The 25,781-nt window shown below is 40.3% G+C and overlaps 1 long non-coding RNA gene across 2 annotated transcripts in view; it reads right to left on the bottom strand.

The window, feature by feature from the left end:
- Positions 1 to 25,781, bottom strand: part of LOC120369796 — an 86,041-nt gene that overhangs the window by 6,795 nt on the left and 53,465 nt on the right. Inside the window, exon 3 of one of the 2 annotated variants that reach the window (XR_005583437.1) lies at positions 20,796 to 21,101. The exons of the other annotated variant lie outside the window; for it this stretch is intronic. This is a non-coding gene — a long non-coding RNA (uncharacterized LOC120369796). Of the gene's footprint in view, positions 1 to 20,795; positions 21,102 to 25,781 lie in introns of those variants that run through there. 2 annotated transcript variants of the gene reach the window in all.

The raw sequence follows: 25,781 nt of genomic DNA, 5'->3' as shown, positions 1-25,781 counted from the left end.
CAAATTTTCCTGTGTAGGTGGGCTCCCAAGTGGCTATGCTGGGGCTTCAAGTCAATTGGCTATGGGAAAGTACTATATGCAAATGGGGGAGGGGCATGGGTATAATGGAGAATCTGCCACAATACAGATCTTTGCTCCTTTTATAAATCAATAGGTCCATTAGCAATAAACACCTTCCTCGACCTATGTCCATGTCTTCCAAACAAGACTCTAGCTATTGTGATCCATGTGTTCATTCCCTCAAGGGAAGTCTATTGTGTAACATTCTCTTGTCAAAACAAGTTCCTTTGCCTAAGGCTTGTACACAATGCAGCAGCCTGCCTCTAGAGTGGGACTAGCCTTCGATGGTGCACTACAGCTGTGATGTATGCTATCCACAAGCTGCCTGGCCATTGCTTATTTTGTTCAAAGACCTTGAGCCTAGTCTTCAGAGTCCTTAATTCTCTTGGACCAGGCTCTCTTTGATATCACCTTTCCATCTGTGACCTAACAAAACAACTATGTTCATTAGGGACATAGAAACAATTAATGCCCAAGCACACCATTTTGGAAGCTAGAAACAAAGCTGAATCCTAGTCTGTAGAATAACTTAACAGAGGAGAATAGAATGAATTCTAGTCTATTTTCAGTGTATAACCCACCTTTCTAAAGAAGTCAACCTACAGTCAGAAACATATGAATGAAGATGACACATGACCATTAGGAACTGGACTGGGATCATTAACTCCAGTCATTTCATAAGCACCACTGAATAGCAATGAGATGTTAATACAATCACTGTCAACCTGGACTGGATTAGAAATAACATCCTAATTTTACCAGGTTCCCGCTACTAATCCACTGAGCCATCTAGCCTCCTAAAATGTTCAATATTTTATAAATAGAAAAAGGTGGTTTCATTTAATGCCTATTTTTCTGACACATAATAATGGGGAGAACTGATTTTTTTTAAATAAAAGCCTATATAAAGAGCCAAAAATCACTAGTTTTTGTTTGAAGTTCAAACATGCTTACATACCTCTACTTGAGTTGAAAACATAATTTACCAAAAGGGATTATAAAAAAGGTTCTCCTTACATTCTTACATTGTGACATTGGATTGAAAAAATACCAAAAAATCCACAAGGCTTCTCAGTTAGCAAGTAACTCTTTATGAAAGGATGCATTTAACTTAATGTATTCAAAACAGAAATAAAGACTATTCATCTTTTTTTTTTCAGTTGACTCCTTATTGACAGCTTGCTATATCATTGTATGGTACATATCCTGAATTCTGGAGTGTAGTGGAAAAAATATATAACAACAATCCAGGTCAGAGCTTTACCTACCAAGGTTCAACTTTGCAATAGAAGCATGGTATTTTTGTTCTCTTTAATGGAAATACCCAGTTGCCTTCAGTAGTGACATTCAATTAAACTATTACAGTAAACTCATTTTAATTTCACACTTCCTAGGACAGCTCCTCAGCTGGTGTAAACCAGCAGTAACCCTCTGTATTTTGGTTGTTCAGTATCTGTACTTTCCTAATGGAGAGGGAATTCTTTAGTGTAATTTGAATGACTCGAAGTTTTAAAAATGAATGAATAGCATCATTTTCAAAAAGACCACTGTGGGTATAAATTAGCACCAGAAAAGCCCTCTCCCCTCATGATTCATTCAATATATCTGAGTCACAGATGTAGTAGTAGTAGACGAGTGAAAAGAACTTCACAGATAATTTTTCTTTTAAGGTTCTTCAGAAGGAGCATATAATACAAGGCTGTGGCATTTGTGAACATTCTGAAATAGACTATCACTGTAGAAGCTACATACTTATTTGTAAACTTTCAAAAACTATCCCCAATGGATATCTTGAAAGTAGATTGTTACTGTGTGAAAGAGCACACCCTCACTCTAATAGAGAGTAGGCTAATGAGTTCTTACGGGCTCGGCCAGTCCTAATCAGACACATCTGTAATGCCTGCTCTGCCTGGAGGGAGGACACTTAAAAAGGGAAAGCCTGCCACAGGAAGTGGGTGCTGACAACTGACTTCAGGGATAGATGAGCAAACGGAAAGACAATTGCAGACCCTGCTGCCCCTGAGACTGTGTCTCCCAGGTATAAAGCAGGACTTACCAAACCGACAGACTGGAGGAAGACACTAACCCTGATCAAGGACTCTAACACCTGTATATATGCTGAACCTGAAAGGGACTAAGAGACTGTCCACCTTTGACATCTTCTTTTATTCTGATTTGCCATCTCCCAGAATAGGAAGAGGGAAAGGAACCTATTTGTTTGTATGCTTGGAGAATCCATTGTATGCCACAAGCATGGGAAGGACACTGTAAGAAGCCCAAATCATGGTCTGGTGGGGACTCAAGGGTGTCCTCAACCACAATGTATGACCTATTACAATTTTAGCAAACATATGGGCATTTTGTCAAGAATTAAAGCAAAAAACAGAAGCATAAACAAAAACAAACAAAAAACAATATATTTAAAAAAATACCTGTCATCATGTCCCAAATCTCAAAAGGCTTCAGCTCTGGCAAACAGGCAGTTGAAGCTACATGAAAAGTGGGTGCCCTCTACCAGGGAATCCTTTGTACCAGTTATGGAAGGTTCTTTTATAATAAATGGGCCTAAAAATTTATCCTAAGCTCCACTGTAAGAAGTTAGTAAAAGTTCATAAAGTATCACAATAACCTATAGTGTATGCTGGTGGGAAAAGGTGTAAATAAGAGACATAGGGCTCGTCTATACTATGGCTAAATCAGCACTTATGTGCTTGATGCAGCGGTGTCGATTTAGCAAGTGTGGTGAAGACAAGCTAAGTGCATGGCAGAGCGCTCTCCCGTAGATGTCTGTACTCCACCTCCCCAAGAGGCGGAAGGTAAGTTGGTGGGATATGTTTCTAGGGTGATCATATTTCCCAAAGAGAAAACTGGTCACCCCCAGCTGCTCACCAGTGATCTTCCCCAATGCTGTTGCCCATCACTGGAAGCTTGCAGGGGCCCCCCATGCTATTACCCATCACTGGAAGCCTGTCCCCCTCCTCACACCAGGGTGTAAGCCATTGCTAAAACCCTGTGGGGGACATTCCACCCCCACGAAAGGTTGTTGCCTGGTCTCTGGAACCCTGCGGGGACCCTCATGCTGCTCTCCCCCCCCCCAGCCCTGCCTCCCCCATGTGGAGGGGCTGGTATCTCCATTCGCCCCCTCCATACTGCACCCCACTTTTTAAAAAAAAGTCGGTATTTGTCCTATTTTCTCTTGCCAACTGATTATGTCAACAAGAGGAAATGGGACAAATGCCTCCTTTTGGAAAAAAGTTGGGCTGGTTAGGACAGGGTTTAAAAAAGGGAGTGTCCCAGACAAAACGGGACATATGGTCTCCCTAAGCGTCTCCCATTGACATAGCACAGTGTAAACACTGCTGTAAGTTGACCTAAGTTACGTCGACTTCAGGTACATAACTTATATAACTGAAGTAGCATAACTTAAGTTGGCTTACAGCTTTAGTGTAAACTAGCCCCAAAAGCAAATAAGTACAAACAAAAAGGCCTCCTCATAGAATTAAAGAACTGTGTTAAGATAATGCTTAGAAAACAAGAGAAATGTTGGACCAGAAATAGCTGGACCAAATCGGTGTGTCAAAAATTAGGCTGAATTGGTGACCAAAAGAAAGAAGATCAGCTATTATTCTCATCAACTGCCTTTTTGGGGGCGGGGAGAGGGAGGAAGGGTGCAGAGAGAAAAAAATCAAAAAACTGTTCCAATGAGTTTTACATGATGGCTGCCACCCTCACCATCTCCTGGGAACCCAGGATCTATCTTTAAGCCATTGGGCCTTGGTTGCCCTGATCCTAAGAGATGCCTTGACCCAACTAGCCTGGAAAGAGGGATCCAGATGATGTTGCCATCTCCATCAGCTCTGGCTAAATCCCAGCCACCACCTGGGATGCGAGATGTTGTCACTTCCCCTACCCCTCTTGTGTCATTGTTGTTCCACATCTCATTTGTTCTTTTTCCTATCCCTCTCCTTTTTTTTCTGTCTAACAAGAATCTGTGACCAGAGCCACAGCTAAAAGTAATACCCTAAATAGCCTGTTGTAGTTACAAGGTTGCCAGGTCTCAGAGAAGCAGATAAGAGAGCTGCACCTGTGTTTTTCCAGTGATGTGGCAAGGGAATCAATACCAGAGAAAGAAGCTGCATTTTCTATCTTTGCTACCCTTTTCTCTCTTCACTCTTGTGTGTGTTTGTCTTGTTTTGTGTTTTAGGAAATGGGATCAGACTTTCACAACAGCAGTAATGGCAACAGCTCCAGCTCCATCCCATCTCAACTAATTTTTTCTCTTTTTCCCAAAATGACATTTTCCATCTGAAGACTCTCTTCAACTAGAGAGACAGGCAGCAAAGTCTGTTGTTAAAATGAAAGTCTCACTTCCTACTTTAAATTCATAATTCTTTAACCTTCCACCCCATGCTTTGTTTTCCCTTGTATATTTTAATATAAGGATGTTTAATGATGTGTTTGTCATGGTACCAAGTAGGCTGATGTCTCTGTATACCAAACCCCAAACTTTGTTTAACACTCTTTACATGTCAGGGTCATGTTGACTCGTTGGATCCATTTATTCCACCTAAATTAATAGAACAGGTCAAACCAAAGAATAAACAGCTAGAACCTCCCTGCCCATTTTTACTGTTACAATGATATATAGAGAGTGAAGTATAAGATTTAAAGATAGCCATCACCTGGAGTTGCAGCTGATAGAGAAAAGGCAGGCACTGCAGAAATCTTGATTATAGATATTATGTTCTCATAGTCACTTGCCACAATCAGAGAGAGGGGCAGCAGCAAGCATATAAATATATAACTGATCAAAAAGTATATAAAATGATGGATAAAATAAGCTGATATGAAAATTTATTACAATTTCAATCTTCCAACACTAAAGAATAAGAGAGATTTCATAAGGTTTGAAATCTGTAATTTTTTTTTTGAGAAATATGATTTAATGATACAAAACACATTTTTATTATGGCATTGTTTTAAGTTTGATTTCTTTATTCCCCTGGGGAGAATAAGATTGGTCAACAGATTAGTAAAGCCATCAGATACACAGCTGGTTTCCCGTTGAAATTCACCCCAAGATAGTTTAAAGTCAGTTCAACCTAAGGGCTATTCAGTGAGTTGAATATTAGCCCAGTTACTCATAAAACATTATTTTTGTTATTATTCATATTGTGGTAGAACCTGGGAGCCTGAGTCATGGAACAGAACCCATTGTGCACACATTGTCAAAGTCATGAGCTAGGAAAGCAATCTTTGCAGTAGCATTTTGAATGGATATTAATTGAGCAGATGAGGTTTGTCAAAGGCAGAAGAGATGATGTTACAGTAACAAGATGCAAGATGATATCTTGAATGAGAGTTTTAGCTGTATGGAAGGAGAAGAAAGGCCATATGTTAGAGATGTTACATAGGAAAAGTCAGCAAGAGTCAGATACAGCCTGGATATGAGAAGCTGGAGAAGGCAGAATTGAAGAGGAGGTCCAAGGTGCAAGACAGAGGGTCCAAGAGGAGAGCAGTGTTGTCCATGGAGATTAAGAAAAGAGGGAAAGGGGAAGCCTTGGTGGGTAATGAGTTTAAGGTGACAGCTGGGCATCCATAAGGAGATGACAGAAAGAGAGGATTTTAGTCTGAAATCTAGATGTGTCCTCATCACAGAAAAATCCCTATCACAACGGGTATATTTGGTGTCAACTGGCATGGAGAATGAGCTACTCATGTCACTACAAGTGATCCTACCCAGCTTGAATTGAGGTATATTAGTGGTATTATGTGAGAAAGCTTGTACTGTTGCTTCTTGTCTATACCCGTCCTAATGATTGAAGACTTCATTCTCTACGGCTGTCAATCTGGCATCTTTTAGGAGTAATATATTCACTTAAAATAAAACACTTTGGGAAAATCAAATGAAGTTAATTGTTTATGAAAGTAACTGAATATCATATTGTTTAAAGTAAATATGACCAGCCAGGAGCTCTCTCTCTGAATATTACAGTGTGAAAGGAAAAAAAAATAGACAAACAGATCATGGAGAGAAATAATTTACTATACCTTTAAAAAAAAGTTACCTGTACTTAGAGCTTTATTGAAATGTTTTATGGGCCAGCTCCTTAGCTGGTATAAATTGGTGTATCAGCATTTATTTTGATTCTATATATAAGATTCAGACAATTATAAAAGCATTTTTAAACTAAATGTAGAAATGTGAACATCTTAGTAAATGTGTATGTGTATGACATTCATAAATGCAAACTTTAAATATGAGTGTATACAATTAATAGACTAACTTTGCAATGGCTTTACTAGAGATTCATACACAAATGCCAGTTTGCACACACAAATGAGTATGCACCATTTTGTGTGTAAAATTTAGGAAGGAGGCCACTTTTGAAAATATTATCTACAAGAACATGGCAGATTGAAATAATCCTTTTAGTAAAATAAGGAAAGCAACTGAAATGAATTTTTAGTTCTATCTTTTGGAAGCAGATTCTGAGTCAAAGAAAGAAGCCCAGAAGGCTTAACTTTTCATCTCTTATATAAAGTCAAATTCAAAGAACTTTATTATACGTAATTTTTATGGAAACACTGTACATTAAATGTTCATCAGGCAGGGGTATCACAGTGCTATACAAATGCTTCTTATTTATATTAAGCTCTTGTGTGGGAAACTGGAGCTACATAGGAGAGGTTTCTAATTGTTCTAGGGAATATCACCTTTTAGAACATGTTTACTTCTCATGAGCAATTATCAACTGAAATGCTTTGCTCTGGACTGAGAAAACACCAGTGATCAATGGAGAGACAGGCTGTGTGGAAAGCTAGTATGAAGATAAAGATAAAAAGGTAAAGGAATTGTGGGTCACTGTTGTTTTTTTAAAATGTGTATTTTTCCCCTCATCCTTGTCTGTTGGAGAGTCAGAATTGTGAGAAAAGGGAGCAAATCCAGAAGATCATAGGAAAAGCACTTCAGTAAGTCAATGAAATAACTTAATTTACTGATCAGAGTCTGCTCTTTTATACTTAGATGGAATCTTGGCCCCTTTAAAGTGAGTGGCAAAGTTCCCTTCTAACTTCAATGGGGTCAAGATTATGTTTATTTTAAGAAGAACTTCAGACTCTTTAGGAATTTAATATCCCAGTTTATGGTTAACATTTTCAAAAGTATCTAAGTGACTTAAGCACATGGGTTATTTTTGAAAATGGGACATGGGCTTCTGAGTCACTTAGAAAATTGTATCCTATATGATGGTCTTCTGAAATCTGTCATGTTTTAGAATACACCAATGAAGCATACTCGAATATTACAGGTTCAAATTGACCCATAGGATCATACTTTAAATAACGAAACAAAACTACATTTTGGTCTGAAGAAGTCTTCACTTCCCACTCTAGAGAATATTATTGTTTGCTAAGCCTGGGATTTTTATATGAACTTAAGGGAGTTAGGCAGTCAAATCCATTAAAATGTATTCAATGTATGAGAGTCAATGGGAGTTGGGTGCCTAACTCCTTTAGGCTCTTTGCAAAGCAAAGCCAAAGGCAGCATCTTGGTCAACTACTGTTATGCAATCAATAACATACAAGTCTCTTATGGGATAAATATTTTTGTTTAAGATACAAAATTATATTTTAAAGAAAAGATCCATTTCCATCCTTTTCAAATTGGATGACAAGAATCACATTTTTCACTTTACTTGGATGAAGTGGATATCCATAGGGAGGCATGTGATATGGATTGCATTTTAAGTCATGTACTGTGTGGCCATCAATCATAAAAATTGTAGTCACACTGACTTTGAATCAAGTGTGTATTCCCAAGTGTTTTTGTTTGATCAGTTTAGAAAGAATAAAGCCCTATTCATTCTATAAGAAAAAAAATCAAGTGAACACAATTGTTCCAGTTGACCTTCAATTTCCAATAATAGTTCCTACCACAGAATACTTCCTGAGAACAGCTGTTCCTGATATGCTTCTTTGCTTTTCCAGGTTTAATGGTTTTTTAATAGGTAGAATTGTTTGAAGCTATGTTTAGTTTTAAAATATTTCTCTCTGTCTTCTATCCCCAGTTTTTAAGGGACATTTTCTATATTTGTTTATATCACCATTGTGGCTCAGCCAGAATTCCCCCAACACTCCGGAATGGCTTTTTAAAATCCATTTACCTGCTTTGTGGGTCTCAAGAGGAGTCTTCCCTGTAACATTTTGTAAGAAGAGAACAGACAGTCCTTCAAGTATCTGTGCTGCTTCTCTCTGTGCTAAGTTGTTTGACTCAGAGCAGGAACAGAAATCAGCTCTTCCCAATAAGTTCTCTCTAGGACCAGATATTGGTATAAGAAGCAGTACATTCAGAGGCTCGATACAAGGGTAACTGGGTAGGAATGAGCATTAATGTGCATTAGGTATCTTTTCCTTCATTCCAGAAGGGTCTATATGGAGCAGTTAGAGCATAACACATCAGAGTACTCTGCAATTCATGCCCCTTTATTTCACACTGCATGCCATATAGACAAGCTCTCTCTGACTATGACACATTCCTTGAATATAAGTTACAATGCGCACACAGTTCTTTTGTACCACCAAGCTCTTTGATTAGACATAATTATCTTGAGTAGCATGGTATATGCAACACATATGATAAGGCTAATTTGAAAATGTCTGTTAGGAAGAGTGATATACCTTATCCATATTTTGCAATGATGAAGTGATATTTTTAGCTATGTAGTTCACTGGTTGAATGTACTGTGTCTCAGTATCCCTCTGGAGAGGTGTGTGGATGAAGTTCTGTAGGAAAACCTAGAATATTTACCTCACATACATGAAGTTCAGCTACTCTCTTGATAAACTCAGTTATTTTTCTGACTTGCTTTTGGGCTTCAAGTTCTATTGTTGTGAGAGTAGATATTGCCTATTTTGTGAGCATGCCTGACAGTGCACAAGAGATATTTAAAATATTAGCATTTGGTTTTGCAGATTCTGACAACAAAGTCAAACCACACAACAAAATACATTCAAATAAAAATAATTTCCTCATGAACACTGGCATATTTCCCATCTGAATATTTAAATATTAGATGCTATTAAAGATAGGAAAGACAAAATACAAATCATAGCTGTTCAAGGACAATGCTCACCAGCACAGTTCTCAATCAGGATAAAATTTATAGGATACTCTTCTCTCTAGGTCAAATGAGAAAGAGCAAAGTTTTTCACTCAAAGGTCTCTGAGTAACTCCAGGAAAACCTGAACAGCATAAACCCAGCTCACTCTTGTATCCAAACAAAAACAATATGTTTGAGGATCTAGTCAAAGTAAAGTCAATTTAATCATTTGGTTTATCTCCTCGGTCACAACATCACACTTCCAGAAAATGCCCAATTAATCACAGACTGAAATATTTTTGTTTCACAGTTTTACTTTCAAATGTAGTCTCAAGCACCCTGGAATTCAGAGAGTAATGTGTACATAATCAGCACTTGACCAAGTAATCCTAAATCATTTCTCTCATTTCCCCAATGTCTTGAATACATCTTCCCTACCTGATATATCCCAGAATTACTTTAGCCAATTAACCGTGTCCATCCTGTTTTTCTTTAAAGATGGACTTTAAGTCACAATGCATTTTAATTTAAAAATTATGAAGCACTAAAAGCTTATAGAATATAATGTCTCAGAACTTAAAGGCCCAGATCCTGGCTGGTGTAAGTTGACATGACTCCATTTACATCAGAGCTATGCTAATTTGCACCAGCCAAGGAACTTGCCCAAAACTTTCAGCTCCAAGTCTTTCAGAAGTTAGAATGCCAAATTGGATACTGAGTACTAAAGTATCAGGATTGATTAATAACATTTAAAGTTTTGAAATATCCAGGTTCTCTGCAAGTCTTCTATAAATAATAGTGCATTCTGGGGGCACATATAGTGTTGACACAAGTAACTGCTAAATGAATAAAAATACTCAGCAAAATACTTCTATTTTGTTGTAGAAGTTGGGAAAGTGAGGTAGAATGCCAGAGGTTTTTGTAATGCGATGTGTAATAAGGTTTACAAAAAAAACCCAGATTGAATTTGTCACACAGATGGGTATCTCTTAACCCATCAGCAGCCAGGAGCCAGGTAGTTGCTCATCAGTGTAAGATGCCTCGGAAGTAAGCATTCAACTAATTTAAGTAAGTCATAATTTGAGCTCTAGTTGAACACTCCTATGGTTATTTGAATGCTGGATTTTTGGATGTTTTGCTGAGCACTTGGTGGGGTGGAAGTGGGGGAATGTCATTGTAGTGATTTTGGAGGTTTTTATAGACTTAATTTTCCTCAGAAACAACCAAAGGCAACTGGAAGAGACAATATAAAACCACTGTAACAAAGAATGAATACATGTATGAGTGAGAATAGAGAAATTCAGAGACCTGGGACTTGATCCAACTCTCTTTTACGCTTCATTGGGCTTTGGATCACTCCCACAGATGAAAAAAATTCTCTACTAATCTGTGTACATTCTTTGCCTGATATACCATAAGAAAATGAAGTTGTAGCTACTGGTGTCCTGAATGAGAGGAGTTATTCTGTTCATATTTTAAGAAAAGGATGTAAACTGTGTGAAAACCAGTAGAACTCATTTTTAGTATTATTAATTGTGATATTTTTATCATGAAAAAGAAGTGGGTCTTAAGATGGGATTTGAAGACAGAGAGAGGGCACTTGGGGACCTATTTATCAAAACACTGAAGCACATGCTTGACTTTAGTATGTGCTTAAGGTCATCCTTAGCCAGCAAAGCAATGAACTAAGTCCTGAAGTCCTAATAAAGTAAATGGAACTTGAACATGTGCATGTACACAATACAATATGCTCAAGTACTTAGCAGAACCGAGGCCCTGGTGTACAATAAGGGAGACCTCACCAAGTATAGGGTAGGGAATAATAGGAAAGAAGTGAAAAAACAAGATTGAGGGGATAAAGGGGACCAGTTAAGACACAGAACAGGAAGGAGCAGAGGTAGCAAGAAGGAAAGTAGGAGGAGGTGAGAGCACCTGCGTAGCCAAGGACATGGTCAGGGCCGGCTCCAGACCCCAGCGCGCCAAGCAGGCGCGTGGGGCGGCATTGTCCTGGCAGGGTGGCATTTGACTCCGGCGGACCTTCTGCAGTCATGCCTGCAGGAGGTCCACGGAGCCCTGGGACGAGCGGACCTCCCACAGGAATGACTGCGGAGGGTCCCCTCTTCCTGCGGCTCCGCTTGACTCGGACGGAGCTCCCGCAGGCATGCCTGTGGATGCTCCACCGGAGCTGCAGGACCACGGGACCGTCCACAGGCACTTCTGCCCTGGCTGCGGGACCGGCGGAATTTCTAGAGCCGCCCCTGGACATGGTTATGAGAGTCTCAAATAAAGATCTAGCTAAATAGGCTGGTCAGGTTTTCAGAAGTAAATTGTAAGATATTTTGGTTACCAGTTGGTAACAAAACTTAAATTTAAGATAATTAGGGTGTGCTGAATTCAAATATGGTTGTTTCCAATCTGTATGTTATGTATAGAGGCCACTACAAAGAGAACAAAGTAATACACGGAATTCACTGATGTGTAATTCTTTCTTTCTTTTTCATTTAGGATTAATGTACTTCAGTTGAATCTTAATGAGCTGTAGGATATAATAAAAGAGATCAAATAATATGCACAATCTTTTTGTAAAAGTATTGAATTTGTTTCATATTTGCAAGAGGTGTTATCATATTTTAATATATTATACAACCATAAACGAGCATCTTTACATTACCCATATAACTGGAACACTAGCATCTTGAATCAAAACTATACAAGCTGATTTAACTGTGAGAATTACCGTACAACACGTCTGAAAATGCCTGCTTTTAAAACAAGTGAAAATATTTTCATGACTAAATATTAAAAGTTTTAATGTACACAATTTAAGCACATGTTAATGTTGTACTATTGCAAGAAACTTTGGTATACAGTAGCATATTGAACCAACATCTTAAGTCAATTATTAAGACAACTGTGTCAGGTACATTGACACAACATGTTCCAGTTCTCTATATTTGCATGCTCCTGTATAAATGACTCATGCTATCCTGCACCTGGATTTGGGCAGTGGGCCTGTCTCCAGACTAGTGCCTCGTAATCAGCTCTCTGTATATGGAAGAAAAGAGCATCACATGTTAGGGGTAGAGCTTCACATGACTGCAAGAGTGTGAACAAAATGGCATGTGTTTATTTCAGTGCTGTGGACATCTGGAAAGCCATACATCTTACAAAAACTCTTCTGCACTTTTCACCTTTTCCAAGTGCAGGTCACCTTGTCCAAGGTGTATTAGAAGCTGATGGTGTCATTGATTTTTTCCCCCATGTGATCGTCTTGCTATGTCAGCATTAAAGGGGGTGGCATCACAACCAATCAGGACATGAAATGAGAGTAGAGTTTTCAGAACAGTGAATCCATATTGTTGTTTCTCCTTCAAATGGCCAGAACGGGAAAGTACTTTGGTTCCTTTGATGTACCAGCTTTCATCCAAAGCAGCAAATGTCATTTTGCTGTAGTGAGCCAGCAAAAGAACAAGCACACCAGCGTGCCTGGCTGCATCAATTGCACAGTCCACATCACTGTGGACAAAATGTAAAAACATTCTTATGTCTGCTTCTTCCTGATAAGCACACACAGCTGACTGGTGTCAACTGTTGCTGTCAAGCACCATACTTTGGTCTCATCCTGAAAGCCACCAGCCAGAATAATGGCTTTATTATGTGATGCTTGTATTAGTTGTTCAGGTAAAAATATTGCAAGATCATCCTTACTTTCTGGAAGAGCAATGCATCTTCACCTTTACTGTCATATTGCTTCCTTGGCATTATGGAAAAGCCAAACAAGTTGTTTTGACGTTGTCTAATGGAGGGTGCACCCAATATCAACATGTTTTGTTGTCCATTTCTTCCACCACTCACACCATATATGACATCTTGAGCTTCACTAAGCAACCTGAACTTCACTGATTGTTTCACAAGGTTCTTTTCCACAGTATCTCCCTCCATGCAAAAGGTGGAGAAACATGTACTGGCTATCTGGAATGCATGTAGCTACATCAATCTCTATAACATTGAAACCTTCGTGGTCAGGGTCTGACAAAGTATCTCCCAGAATTTTTAATGCAACACATACCAGTGGCATAAATAGGTCTTCTTGAGATGGTAAAAGGGGATGGTTGTCTCATCTTGGCAAAAATCTGCCAGTTATGAGATGGGTACATATTTATAGTTGTATGGAACTTAAGAATATTTGTCACTGAGCAGGAAACTGATCAGGCAATGAAATGAAATGAAGTAAATCCAATCAGAACCTGGAGATTTTTCTTGAATTAATATCTACAGCTGATGTAGGAGTGTGATGTAGGAGTGTGCTGCCAGTTACCTTTGCAAGATTACAGTAAGGAAGCCAAACCTCTTATAGCTCCAAAAGATGGCCTTGACTGGTTGCATGCTGAAACTCACTTTGAAGCCAAAGTATTGCTGTGCTAGTAATTTTGGTGCCCTCACTCTTTTTCATCACAGACCTGCTCAATGGGGTATAACAAGATAGGTAATATTTGCCTTCAGTAGTTATGAGGTCATTTACTGTGCTGTATAATCTGAGAGAGATTGCAAGTTACAAAAAAACACTTTTTTCAATTAAAACTATTTACACTTGTGTGTCCCCCCTTGCTCTAAGCCTTCCTGCATATTTTTCTGCTTCTTATAAATCAGCACTGCATCTAACACAGCTTCTTCTGCCACTATTTTCTGTTCCATTATTTAATTGCCTTTTTTTCTTACTTCATTAAACCATGTAACATTTCCCCTAGTATCATACAGTTAGCACAGATAGCCATGCATGGCAAAAAATTGTGCTTTATCCCTTTATTCTTTATTTGCCTCAAGGGATCATTATGGAAAACAATTGTCTGTTACTTATTAAAGACTGCTAAGGCAAAATAATATCCCTTGCCCCCTTTTTTAATTTTGATGTTACTATCTCAGCTGGAACAGAAATGGTCATTTAAGTTTTCTATAATATGAGCACTGTGCACTAGTGGTGGAAAGTTATGGAAGAATGCCTCACTTAAAAGCAATATCCAATTTTTATGACCACCGCTGAACAAATATAAGGAAGCCATAGCAATGCTCTAGGATGTACCTGGCAATAATGTGAAATCAATTTTCTACTTCATTAAGAAACATAAATGAAAAAAACAAATGTGTATTTTGCCACATTTAAACATATCAACTGACTTATTTAAGAAACAGGCGCAATAAAAATTAAGTAGAAACTGGAAATGGGACCTAGTGACAAATTACAGGATTTAAATAACTTTCCCAAAATTTGTAAGGTGTCACATCCAGACTCTCTCTAGTAAAAACTAATCTGGGATTAATTTAAAGCAATGTCCATTGTTATGGTGCCACTGGCTAACACTTCAGATAGAATCATAGCACCAAGAACGTCTCTGCATCCCCTATACCCCTCTGATACTAGTACAGAGTGATTGTCTCACAGGACTCTTCCTCCCCCTAAACAATGTGGTGCTAATGCATAACATCTCTTTATATTGGGCCCAATTGTACAGCCCATACAGTGAGTAGCATTTTCAGTCAATTGGACTAGTCACATCAGTAAGGGGATGATCTAATGCTCAATGGAAAAAAACTCAGTGGACATTGGATAGAGTCCTCCGTGCTACTGAGAATGGGCAAGGATTGAAGAATTTGGCCAATGAGATGTAGAATTTAGTTAAATATTTGGATAATATTAAAATGACACCAAGTTTATGAGGGAAACTGTTCTGAAGTTTAAGGGGGAGCTTGCTTTTGTTTGTATATTAAATCGATAGATTTCAGTTATTGCATTTTGTTTCTGACATCTGCTAATAACTGAATAAACCCTAAAAAGTTTGCCCAAAGTGGAAAATCAAGTGTCACTCCAATCTATATAAAGATCCGCAGTGCTGCCTTAGCACAGTTCTGTCCCTCTAGTTGAATCAACATTCAAGGGTTGGAGTAGCCTAAGGACACGAATGCTGAGTACTGGTATCACTGAGCTATCTGTTGGGGGAAGCAGATGTACTCTACCAAAGCTTAGTGCTAATATTACATAAGAAAGAGCACACCACATGCAAGGAACATCACAATGATGGACAGCCTCTTCCTCTCATGATACTAAAATTGTAGTTACTCTCTCAATTTTAAACAGACTTGCATCAAAATGGCAAGTTTCCCCTATGACCAAGTATGCTGCAAAAGTGAGCTATTTGCACAATTGGGTTTTGTGTCATGTTGGCACAATGACCTCGCAAACTCTTTCAGTTAACAGTTATGTAGCTGAGGAAAATGTACTGGTAACTCAATATTAGCTGCTTCCAAAAGACTCTCCTCTGAATGAGATGCTGCACCTACACAAGGTCTTTTCTTGAATACAGAGAAGACAAGAGTTACTTTAAAGCTATCTGAGTGTCAGCATTCTGCACAAAAATAGGGAGACTTCTGTAGTGTGGAACAAATATGAATTAAAAATAGTGAGCAAATTGTATCCCCTCTTCTGCAGATATGAAGAGCCCCACACAGAGCAGGAACTGCTACAATCCCAGTGTGCAAGGGGCCAGGATGCAAGGATTTCCTCAAAAGCGTGCATACATCCTGCACAATGAATAACTGTGCTCTGAGGAAGGTGTCGCAAAGGAGGAATTTGGGGCAGGCATGGGGAGAAACAAGTGATCGTAATTATGTACATTCCACTAGCCATCTTCCCCCCCACCACCTCAACTAACAGAGACAGTTACTATAGTTAGGCTGCAGCAGCGACAGCAGGTTGTCTGTGTTAACCCTCAGTGACAAGAGTGTGCCTGCTACTAGCTCTGAGTAATCACAGACCTTCCATTGAACACACACATGTGCTCAGCATTGACATGAATAAAACAGTGTTATATTCCTGAGTCTACACACAGCCTAAAACACTAGCTTCAGAAGTGTGAACTGCACCATTCATGTGACAGTAAATATGAAGTTGAGTGTTGACATTTTAAATGACAGCATTAGTAATTATTTCACTGCTAATAATTTTAGGTGAAATCAGCTGTGGGTGTTTTTAAACAGTCACACCCATCACCCATCTCACTTTAGTGTCTGCTAGCAAGTGCTACTCACTCCCTTCTCCTGCATCCAGAGGAGAATCTGAATTATACTATGGTTTTCTTTTTGTAACATAAGGACAGATGGGGGAAACCAGATCTGTAACATGAATCCTGCAGCTACTTTTTATTAGTAGTTTAATTGAAAGGGTCTTTAATCAAAGTATAACAACTTTTGTATTAACCCTTGAATAGCTATTTTCACCACTTGCCTGCAGCTCCTTCGTCCTCAGTAGCGAATGGTTCCATTATGGAGAGGTTCTTCTGTCAGAGGACAAACATCCGTTGGCCATTTCTTTGCTTTCTTTAGTCATCATTAACAGTCAGTGAGCACCTGGGGATTTATTGGGGACTCCCAAACTATCTTTTGAATCACACTTGAATCCAGCTGTAATAAAATTTGCCATCTGAGAAAATAAGATTCAAAACCTTTTCTTCCTCCACATGCAGACTGCTATGCTCTTCTGTGTTTGTCATTGTATGGACTGCCTAGTGTGATTTCTTGTTGATGTTTCTTCCAGGACATGTTTTGAGAAAACTTCAGTGAGCACAAAATGCCAACAGCAAGATTAATCACCAGCACAAAGAGAAGCCTTGACCACATTTCCCTTTTTTCAGTCTCAGCACTGGCTTCTCGTAAAGTTTCAAACTGATTTAAAAATGATTATTCTAATGTGTAACTCCCTACGTGACCTTGCTCTTCCTTACTTATTTGACGAACTCAGAAACCCTCTACAGCCTTTGTTCTCTGTAGCTTAGTTTATTAATTATCCCCAAATATAAATAGTAGCCAGTAGGTGTCAAAGTCTCCATAAATTGCACTTGAAAGGAATTGCTGAGCTAAACATTTGTTGTAGCAGCAGCTCATTTCATATCTGTGTATAGAAGTAGACTAAAGAACTATTTCCCCCCGCTCTCAGTTTTTAATTTTGTTTAACTAGCTCCAAAGGTTGTTTTCTATACAGCACTTTGCAATGCATTGTTATAAAAGGCTCCTTGTAAAGGTGCACTGCAATCTGATGTACTGGTGTTTGTGGGGAGGCCTCATAGATGTTAACACCTCCTTCCTTCACACTTTGAGCTTCATTGTATTGATAATGGTAACCAGGCAAAGGACTTTCAAACCCGAAGAAAAGGGGCAGGAACGTGTATTATCAAATATATTAACAATGCAGAAGAAAAGGTTTGAAGTAATACACTTCCTGCATATTCCTCTTGGAGCAGATTTTACTGATGCCTCACTGAACACCAGCTCTGTTTTTGATAGCCTAAAAGAAAATAGTGAGCCATTCAGAAAGTGCAGTGTGCTGTGCTCAATAATTTCAAAAGTGCCTAGTGATTTTGAGTGCCTCCATTCTGGATGCTCAACTTAAGATGCCTCAACGGGGCTTGATTTTCAGAGAATGAACTGACAGATTTTCAGAAAACCCATAGGGTGTCTCAAAAAGGGAGGCATCCTAAATCATTAGTCACTTTTGCAAATCTTGGCCACTGCCTCATTACCAGCGTTTAGAATATCTACCCAAAAACCTACTAGCCAGAGCAAAAAAATCCAAACCAAAAAAGAAAGACTGTGCAATCACATCCCTTATAATTTAAGGATTAAAATATCGGTGTTCTGTATTTGGTCATTAATTACAATCTATTGTCTATCATCGCATCTAGTTTTGGTAAACCATCTTCCCCTTTCTGATTGCACTTTTTTTTCTTTCTTACCTTTCCTGGAATAGATCCTGGTGTGCCTTTGCCTCAGTTGTTTTCAAAGTGTGTGTTTTCTCTTTTCCTTTTCTCTTCTTCCATACGTTCTTTTATATCTCTTTCTCACCCTAAATTGTTTTCGCTACCTCCTCCACATAGTCAGTCTCTCCTTTCTCTTCCTCAAATTCTCTCGGTATCGTATTTGTCTCTCCAAATCTCTCTCTTTCATCTTGCCCCCCACCCCATCCTGTCAACCTCTGCATTTACCCATGTTCCCATCGCAATGCAAACATCCACTCATATATGGAGCTTGGTAAATTTTACTAGAAACCCAAGAGCCAGGGGACTAAACACACAAACTAAAGACTAATGCTAAAGATAGCGCCTCCACTGTCAATATACAAGTGAAAAGCCATTCCCACCCCTAGCTACTGGGAGAGGGAAAGGTGCTGGCATACCATGGCGCTGGAGGCCATGTAAGTAGTGAGACAGATTCCTACTTGGATGCCATCTTTGGACCGTATTCAGGGGCCAAGTTTTTCATCTCAGCCTCTGTCCAATAGGTGTCAGTCAGATTTACATGACTATCGAAGGGGAAGCTGGACAGGCAAGGCAATCAAACTTGCATGATAAATGTAATTGCACATGGCCCTGGAAATGATCACAGCTGTCCCAATGAGGCATGCCAGGTGTGTACATGTGTATTTCTACAAGAGAGGCAGACAGACAAGTATGGCCTTGCTTGTTCTGTTTCCTCTTCTCTCAGTTCAGTTCTGTTCTGGGGGCTATTCCAAGGTTATTCCCTGCTTTTCCCTTTCCCTTTCTTCCTGCTGTCTTTTGTGATAGGCTCCACCCAACTCTAACATCATTTCCTGTTGTGGTGCAGGCAGAAGTAAGGAACAAAGAGAGATCCAGGCACTGCCAGAAGTAAATACTTGAATACTGTAACCTAGAAGTGACTCAAATAGTAATGTAGGTCTCCCCTACACTATTAAATCTTCCAATGCCTTCCAGGGAAGTCTGAGTCCATCTGCACAGGGAATGTTTGTGTTGCCTATTTCATAGACTAGTAAACTGCAACAGACAGAGAAAAGCTAATGGCCTGATTTTCAGGAGTATTGTGTATCTGCAGCTCCACTGATGTTGATGGGACCTAGGGATGCTCTGAATAGATCAAACAATTTTAAATGACTTGACATTGTTTCCAGAAGAGTGTGTGAGGATTCACAATTACAAGCATTGCACAAATGAATTAGCATAACGGATATTATAATTTGTCAGTACTATAATGTCATTGCTTCCACTAGCAGTATGATTAGCCTTTCTTCCCTTATTTGCCTGAATTTTTTTTTAATGCAACCCTTTTTATAGACATAATTTATTATGAGAAAAAAGTGTGGATTGACATTAGTCTACTGCTTCAGAAGAATCATACTGCTTAGCAGCCTGGGATAAACTCAGTTTGCCTCCTAATAATTTACATAACTAGAGTAACTGCCTGGCAGATAGGCATCAATTTTTCATTCAGAATATTAAAGATATTTGAGACAGCCTCTCTTTATTCAAACTGGGTGATTCAGGATTAAGATTGTCTTTAACAATAGCTTTCTCTACCTATATATATATATATAAATAATATAGACAACATAACTTTTGTGAAGGATTCTCATTGACTTCTATTATCCTGCTTAATCTCCATATGAGGAGGAGCCACCCTCTCCCTTTGAGAGGCCCAAGCAGTAGCAACATGTATACCCACACACACAATTTATAATAAAGCTATTAATTCAGCTGTTCAGACTTCCACCATTGTCCACAGTTGCTGAGTCTTGAGTTCTCTCTGATAATAATAGCCACAAATGTGATGGAGAGAAAGCATATCTAAATGCAGTGTTTGGACTAAGTCTAACCCAGATATGATCTGTCCTTTAAAATTCATGGAATTTGTGTGTGTACTAAAAACCACAAACTACATTGTAAAAACTGGTCAGATGCCCACAGTTTTCAGTCAGACTCACCTGTAGTCAGCAATTTCTCATTTCTAAATTTAAAGTAAAAGAAAACAACTTAGTCATGATTGTGTTTTGAGGATAACATTTATAAATAAAAAAACCCAAAACCAAAACAAAAGCCCAATCTAAATCTGTCAGTAGTGATCATTATTGGATTTCTAACTAGCAGGCACATACAAAGCCAAGTACAAAGCACACTTGACTTAGGCTTTGTCTATACTACCTGCCGTATCGGCAGGTAGTGATCAATCTATTGGGGAGCAATGTATCATGTCTCATCTAGACGCGATAAATCGATCCCCGAACGCTCTCCCCGTCAATTCCGGAACTCCACCAGGGCAAGAGAAGGAATCGGAGTCAACGGGGCACGGCAGACGTTGATCCCGTGCTGCGAGGATGCAAAGTAAGTCAATCTAAGTCGATCTCAGATACATCGACTTCAGCTACGCTATTCTCGAAGCTGAAGTTGCGTATCTTAGATCGATCTCCCCCCAGTGTAGACCAGGGCTTAAACCTCTAGCTGCTTATCAACTATGGTTTTCAATAGTGATGGATCTATGCTATGACCCAGCTTTTACACAGTCCTTTGAAAGAACCCATTCAGTGTGCCAGACCCCAAAGGGATCCCACTGTTTCCCCAATTTGAGGATCAATGCACCTCAGCAAGTATTTGCAGTGACACCAGGCAGCCTTTTCAAAATAGAGAAGAGTGTATTAGTCAACTGGAACACAGCATCAGGAAGTCCTCAGGTTAACATGAAGAATCAAAGGTTAAGACATGGTTCATACTGGCCAAGCCACGGCTCCCTTGAGCCATGCTACTGAAGAAACCATCTTGGTTTCCTCTCCAGCTCTTTGTCAGTCTCAGTTGAGTTCCTGTCTGTCTCTTAAGGCCAGCTCTTATTCTAGTCTCTTCTCACCTCTTAGTCCCTCGTCTTTCTTCTGCAGACCCATGCTGAGTTCACATGTTCTGCCTGCTGGAGTTTCCCATGGATAGGTGTCAACTGTTCAGTCCTTGGGGTTCCCATTGTCTTTCCAGATCCTCCATTTATATGAGTCAGTTTCAGACAGCTCTTAAGGACTTATTCATACCACCCAAAGTTACAGGACAGAAACAACGTGTCTCCTGCGCTGCCCTCAAAAGCAGTTTAACTCTTTACACTCTGTATAAAACAATGCAAAGCACAAAGGCAAAACTGAGTCACCTGTAGAAATAAAAAATATTTCGGAAAATTCCCTTTGAGACACTGCATCCAGCAGCTGTTTTGAACTTTTAATTTATTGTTTTAACTATACAAAGCTTAACACCAGCTAAAACTTTTGAAGGCTTTTGCACTTGATAAGCACCTTTTGAAAGGGCTGTTAAACTCTGCATAAGTTTAAAATAAGGTTTTTCCTGTTTTGTTTGGTATAGGGCTTCTAAGAACTTTTAAATGCATTTGTTTATTTGTGTTCTGCTTGATTTTTAGTGCTGGATAAACCTGAAAAGTTTCAGAAGGTTAGTTGGGGGACATTATGTGAAAATCCTTCTCAGAAATCTAGCTTCACCCCTTCAATCTGTCACTGGGCTGGAAATGTGCTGAATACCAGATTCTCTTGTGAGACCTTCACAGTTTTTTGTTGCTGCACGGAACAGAAATGCTACAGGGTAGCTTTCCTTTGCATTTTGGCTCCTCCACTTCTGCTCTTAGATGGAACAGTGAGGAGTTTGGGTGTGAGAAATTTTAAATAGGCAGACTTCACTTTTGTTTGAAAAATAATATTTTTATGCTTCAGGCAAATGGCCTGATCGATTCTTCTTTTAAACAAACCAGTTTGCTGACCCTAGCAATAATGCTGTAGAAACTCAAGTTGGGGCAGATGCAGTGCTTTGCAAAGAATGTTCACATAATTTTCTATGTCTCTTTCACTCTTAGATGGATCTAAAGGTCCAATCCTTTGAATCTTTCCTTGCGAGGAATGTTATATCCTTGGGGGCAGCCGGTTTAGGAAGAAATCACTTGAGGCCAGACAGCAGACAGCTAACAAAACTACCATTTTATTTACAGACACAGAGCTCACCCAACTGGCCAAAGCTGGCTGGGCTATCCCCTAATAATCTAACTCAGTTGCCATAGGAACAAAAACCATGACAACCAAATACACAACATATTCCTCCCCCGGAATAAGAACATCCCCTAAATAAAACACACACTAGACTAGAGAAGGAGGGTAGACTGCCTCCATTCCCGGCTAAACCCTGGGGATTATTTTGCCCCATAACCGTGGATTCGCCCTAGCTAAAGATCCAGCCGATGAGGAGGCCTTCTGTCTCTAGGTGGATTACGGCAAACTTCTGGTGTTGTTGCACCTGAAAGTACCATGGGCTAAGGGTCCGCAGCACAAACAGGTGAGGAGGTGGTATCAGCTCGTGCTGGGCAAAGGGGTATCTCAGCTGCCGGCAGTAATGGAGGAGAACAGTCAGGAACAGGTGATTCGGTGTCTCACCAGAAGAGGTGAAGTCAGACCACTCAACTGCAGATGTGTCCTGAGGACTGGCATGACCTGGCAACAGCTGACCTACATGTCGCCACCAGGTAAGATCCTCTGCAGTCCGGACTGTGTAGGAAACAGGTCCTGTTTGAGTGATGATTGTAGCAGGGACCCATTTAGCTCTGGAAGTATAATTCCGAGCCAAAACTGGCTATCCCGGACTAAAGGTTCGGTCTTTTGCTCTGGGTGCCCGTCTGATGACTTGATATTGCTGCTGATGTTGCACAATTTGTCGGGGTTCAGAAGGTTTCAGCAGATCAAAGCAAGTGTGCAGCTGTCGTCCCATCATTAGAAAGGCCGGGGATGCCTGGGTCGTAGCATGAGGTGTGTTTCTGTAGGAAAGTAAGAAGGTATCCAGACGCTTTTGAATGGAGTGTTGTCCCCTTGCTGATTTCAAAGCGTGTTTCATTGTCTGCACAAATCTTTCAGCTAATCCGTTGGTGGATGGATGATATGGTGCTGACGTGATGTGGTGTATCCCATTTGCCTTCATAAAATTTTGAAACTCCTGAGAGACGAACTGTGGTCCGTTGTCGCTCATAAGTTGTTCTGACAGGCCAAAATGACTAAAGAGTCCTCGTAGTTTTTGGATAGTACTCTCTGCAGTAGTGGACTGCATTATACAGACTTCTGGCCATTTAGAATGGGCATCTACTGCCACCAAGAACATGCTTCCTTCAAGGGTGCCAGCGAAGTCAATGTGAATACGTTGCAACGGGTTTTCAGGCCAGTCCCATGGGTGTAGGGGTGCCCACTCGGGTGCATTCCTCACACCCTGACATGACATACAAGCTTTTGCCTTCTCTTCAATAGCACTGTCCAATCCAGGCCACCAAAAATAGCTTTGTGCAATTTCCTTCATGTGCACTATTCCACAGTGACTGGAATGTAGCTGTTCTAACATCTGTGATCCCAGTGGTGGTGGAATAATGACACATCTCCCCCACAACAAACAACCAGATTGGACCGATAACTCCGTCCTCCTGGACATGTAGGTAACAAGGTCGAGTGAGACCGGAGAGGTTTGTCGAGATTTTCCATGCATCACCAGGTCCATAACTTGGGACAATACTGGCTCAACGCGAGTTGCCTTCTTTATCTGAGTAGCAGTGATGGGTGTATTCTCTACCTGTTCAAAGTAGAAGATTTCCTTTTGGGCACTATCTTGATGTTTGACCGGCAAAGGCAACCTTGAGAGGCCATCTGCATTGCCGTGCAGAGTAGATTTCTGATATTTGATTTCATATATGTGTGCTGAAATTAACAATGCCCAAATTGCATACGAGTAGCAGCTAATGGGGGAATGCCTGTGTAGGGTCCAAAAATTGATGTCAGAGGTCGATGGTCTGTGAGAAGAGTAATCTTTCACCCAAACAGGTACTGATGAAACTTCCGAATTCCAAAAACAATTCCTAATGCCTCACGTTCGATTTGGGCGTAGTTAGTTTCTGCTTTGCTTAGAGTGCGTGAAGCAAAAGCAATAGGTCTCTCTTCTCCCGAAGGCATAATGTGTGACACGACTGCTCCCACTCCATAAGGGGAGGCATCGCAGGCCAATTGTAGGGGTAAGGATGGATCAAAGTGTGTTAGAACTTAAGAATTTAGCAATGCTTCCTTAGCTTTGTTAAATGCAACATCACAGGCTTCAGTCCACTTCCAGGCCTTGTTCTGCCCAAGGAGCTCATGAAATGGTTTTAGCAGTGTGGCTAACTGTGAGATGAACTTTCCATAATAGTTCAGTAGTCCTAGAAACGAGCGCAGCTGGCTTACATTTCGAGGTGGGGGAGCCTCCACAATAGCTTTAACTTTTGCCGGGGCCTTATGAAGACCTGCAGAATCAATGATGTGTCCCAAATATTTAACAGAGGGCTTGAAGAATTCACACTTGTCTTTGCGAACTCGTAGGCCATACTCTTCCAGTCTTTGTAGGGTAGCCTCTAAATTCTTTAAGTGATCCTCTTCATTTCTTCCAGTGACCAGGATATCATCCAGATAGCACTGAACTCCAGACAAGCCACACAAGAGCTGGTCCATAGCCCTCTGGAACAGGGCGGGAGCAGACATTATTCCAAACGGTAGGCGACAGTATCGCTAAAGCCCCTTATGAGTCACAATAGTCAACAGCTCTGGGGACTTTTCATCAACGTGCATCTGTAAATATGCTTGACTCAGATCAATCTTACTGAACTTTTGTCACCCAGCCAGGCCTGCGAAGAGGTCATCGATGCGGGGAAGCGGGTATTGCTCTGCACAAAACACTGGGTTGACAATTACTTTAAAATCACCACAAATCCAGAGAGAGCCATCTTTCTTCACTATTGGAATGATAGGAGTGGCCCATGAGCTATGGGTAACTGGTATTAGGACTCCATTGGTGACCAGATGCTCCAGGTCTGCTTCAACTTTTGGCCTGATGGCATATGGCACAGTTCGGGCTTTCAGATATTTTGGTGGACTGTCAGGTTTAATGTTCAATATCACAGTGATTCCCTTCATATTTCCCAAATCATCTCCAAAAACAGCAGCATGTTTCCTTAGTTAGACTGGTTTCTTCTTTACTCATCCAGTGCACTTCTGCCCAGTTCAGTTGAATCTTCCCAAGCCAAGACCTACCATTAAGGCTGGGTAGTTACCTCTCACCACAAACAGTGGCAATTTAGCAGCCTGTCCATTGAGCTCCACCTTAACATCAATAGTGCCCAACATGGGCACAGCTTCTTCTGTATACGTCTTCAGAACAGTTTTTGTTGCCTTAAGCGGAAGATGCTGTAGCTTTTCTTTATACACAGTCTCGGAGACCAGCGAGACGGCTGCACCGGTGTCCAGTTCCATGCGTATAGGTTTGTCATCCAACAATGGGGTTACCCAGTATTCATGTGAGCCCACTGCCAAAGACAAAACATGCAGTGGCACTTCCTCTTGCAATGAGGTGTCATCTTGATCATCCTGGGTCTGCTCTAGGGTATGCAGGGTTCCTCTTTTTGTCGGCCAGACCACAGGCCTCTTTTTCTTTTGTTTACAGACATACTCAATGTGTCCCTTTTTGCCACAGTGTCGACACACCAGGTCCTTACACCAGCATTCTGATGCCTGGTGACCCGGCTTACCACAGTGGTAACATTCTTGACTCTGCACAGTTTTGTGGGTCAGTTCTTGTGACACTTTTTGCACCCTAGGGGATGCACCGATGTATTGCGCCTCCCTTGTAGCCAGTTCCATGGAGACAGCAATATCAACAGCCTTCTGTAATGTAAGCTGAGCCTCTGTCAGTAGGCGCTTCCGTATAGCTTCACTGTAGAGGCTACACACTA

Source organism: Mauremys reevesii, linkage group 8, assembly GCF_016161935.1.
Source record: "Mauremys reevesii isolate NIE-2019 linkage group 8, ASM1616193v1, whole genome shotgun sequence".
Classification (NCBI taxonomy): domain Eukaryota; kingdom Metazoa; phylum Chordata; order Testudines; family Geoemydidae; genus Mauremys; species Mauremys reevesii.
Note: the sequence above shows the minus strand (reverse complement) of the source record. Positions and strands in the feature narration are given on the sequence as shown.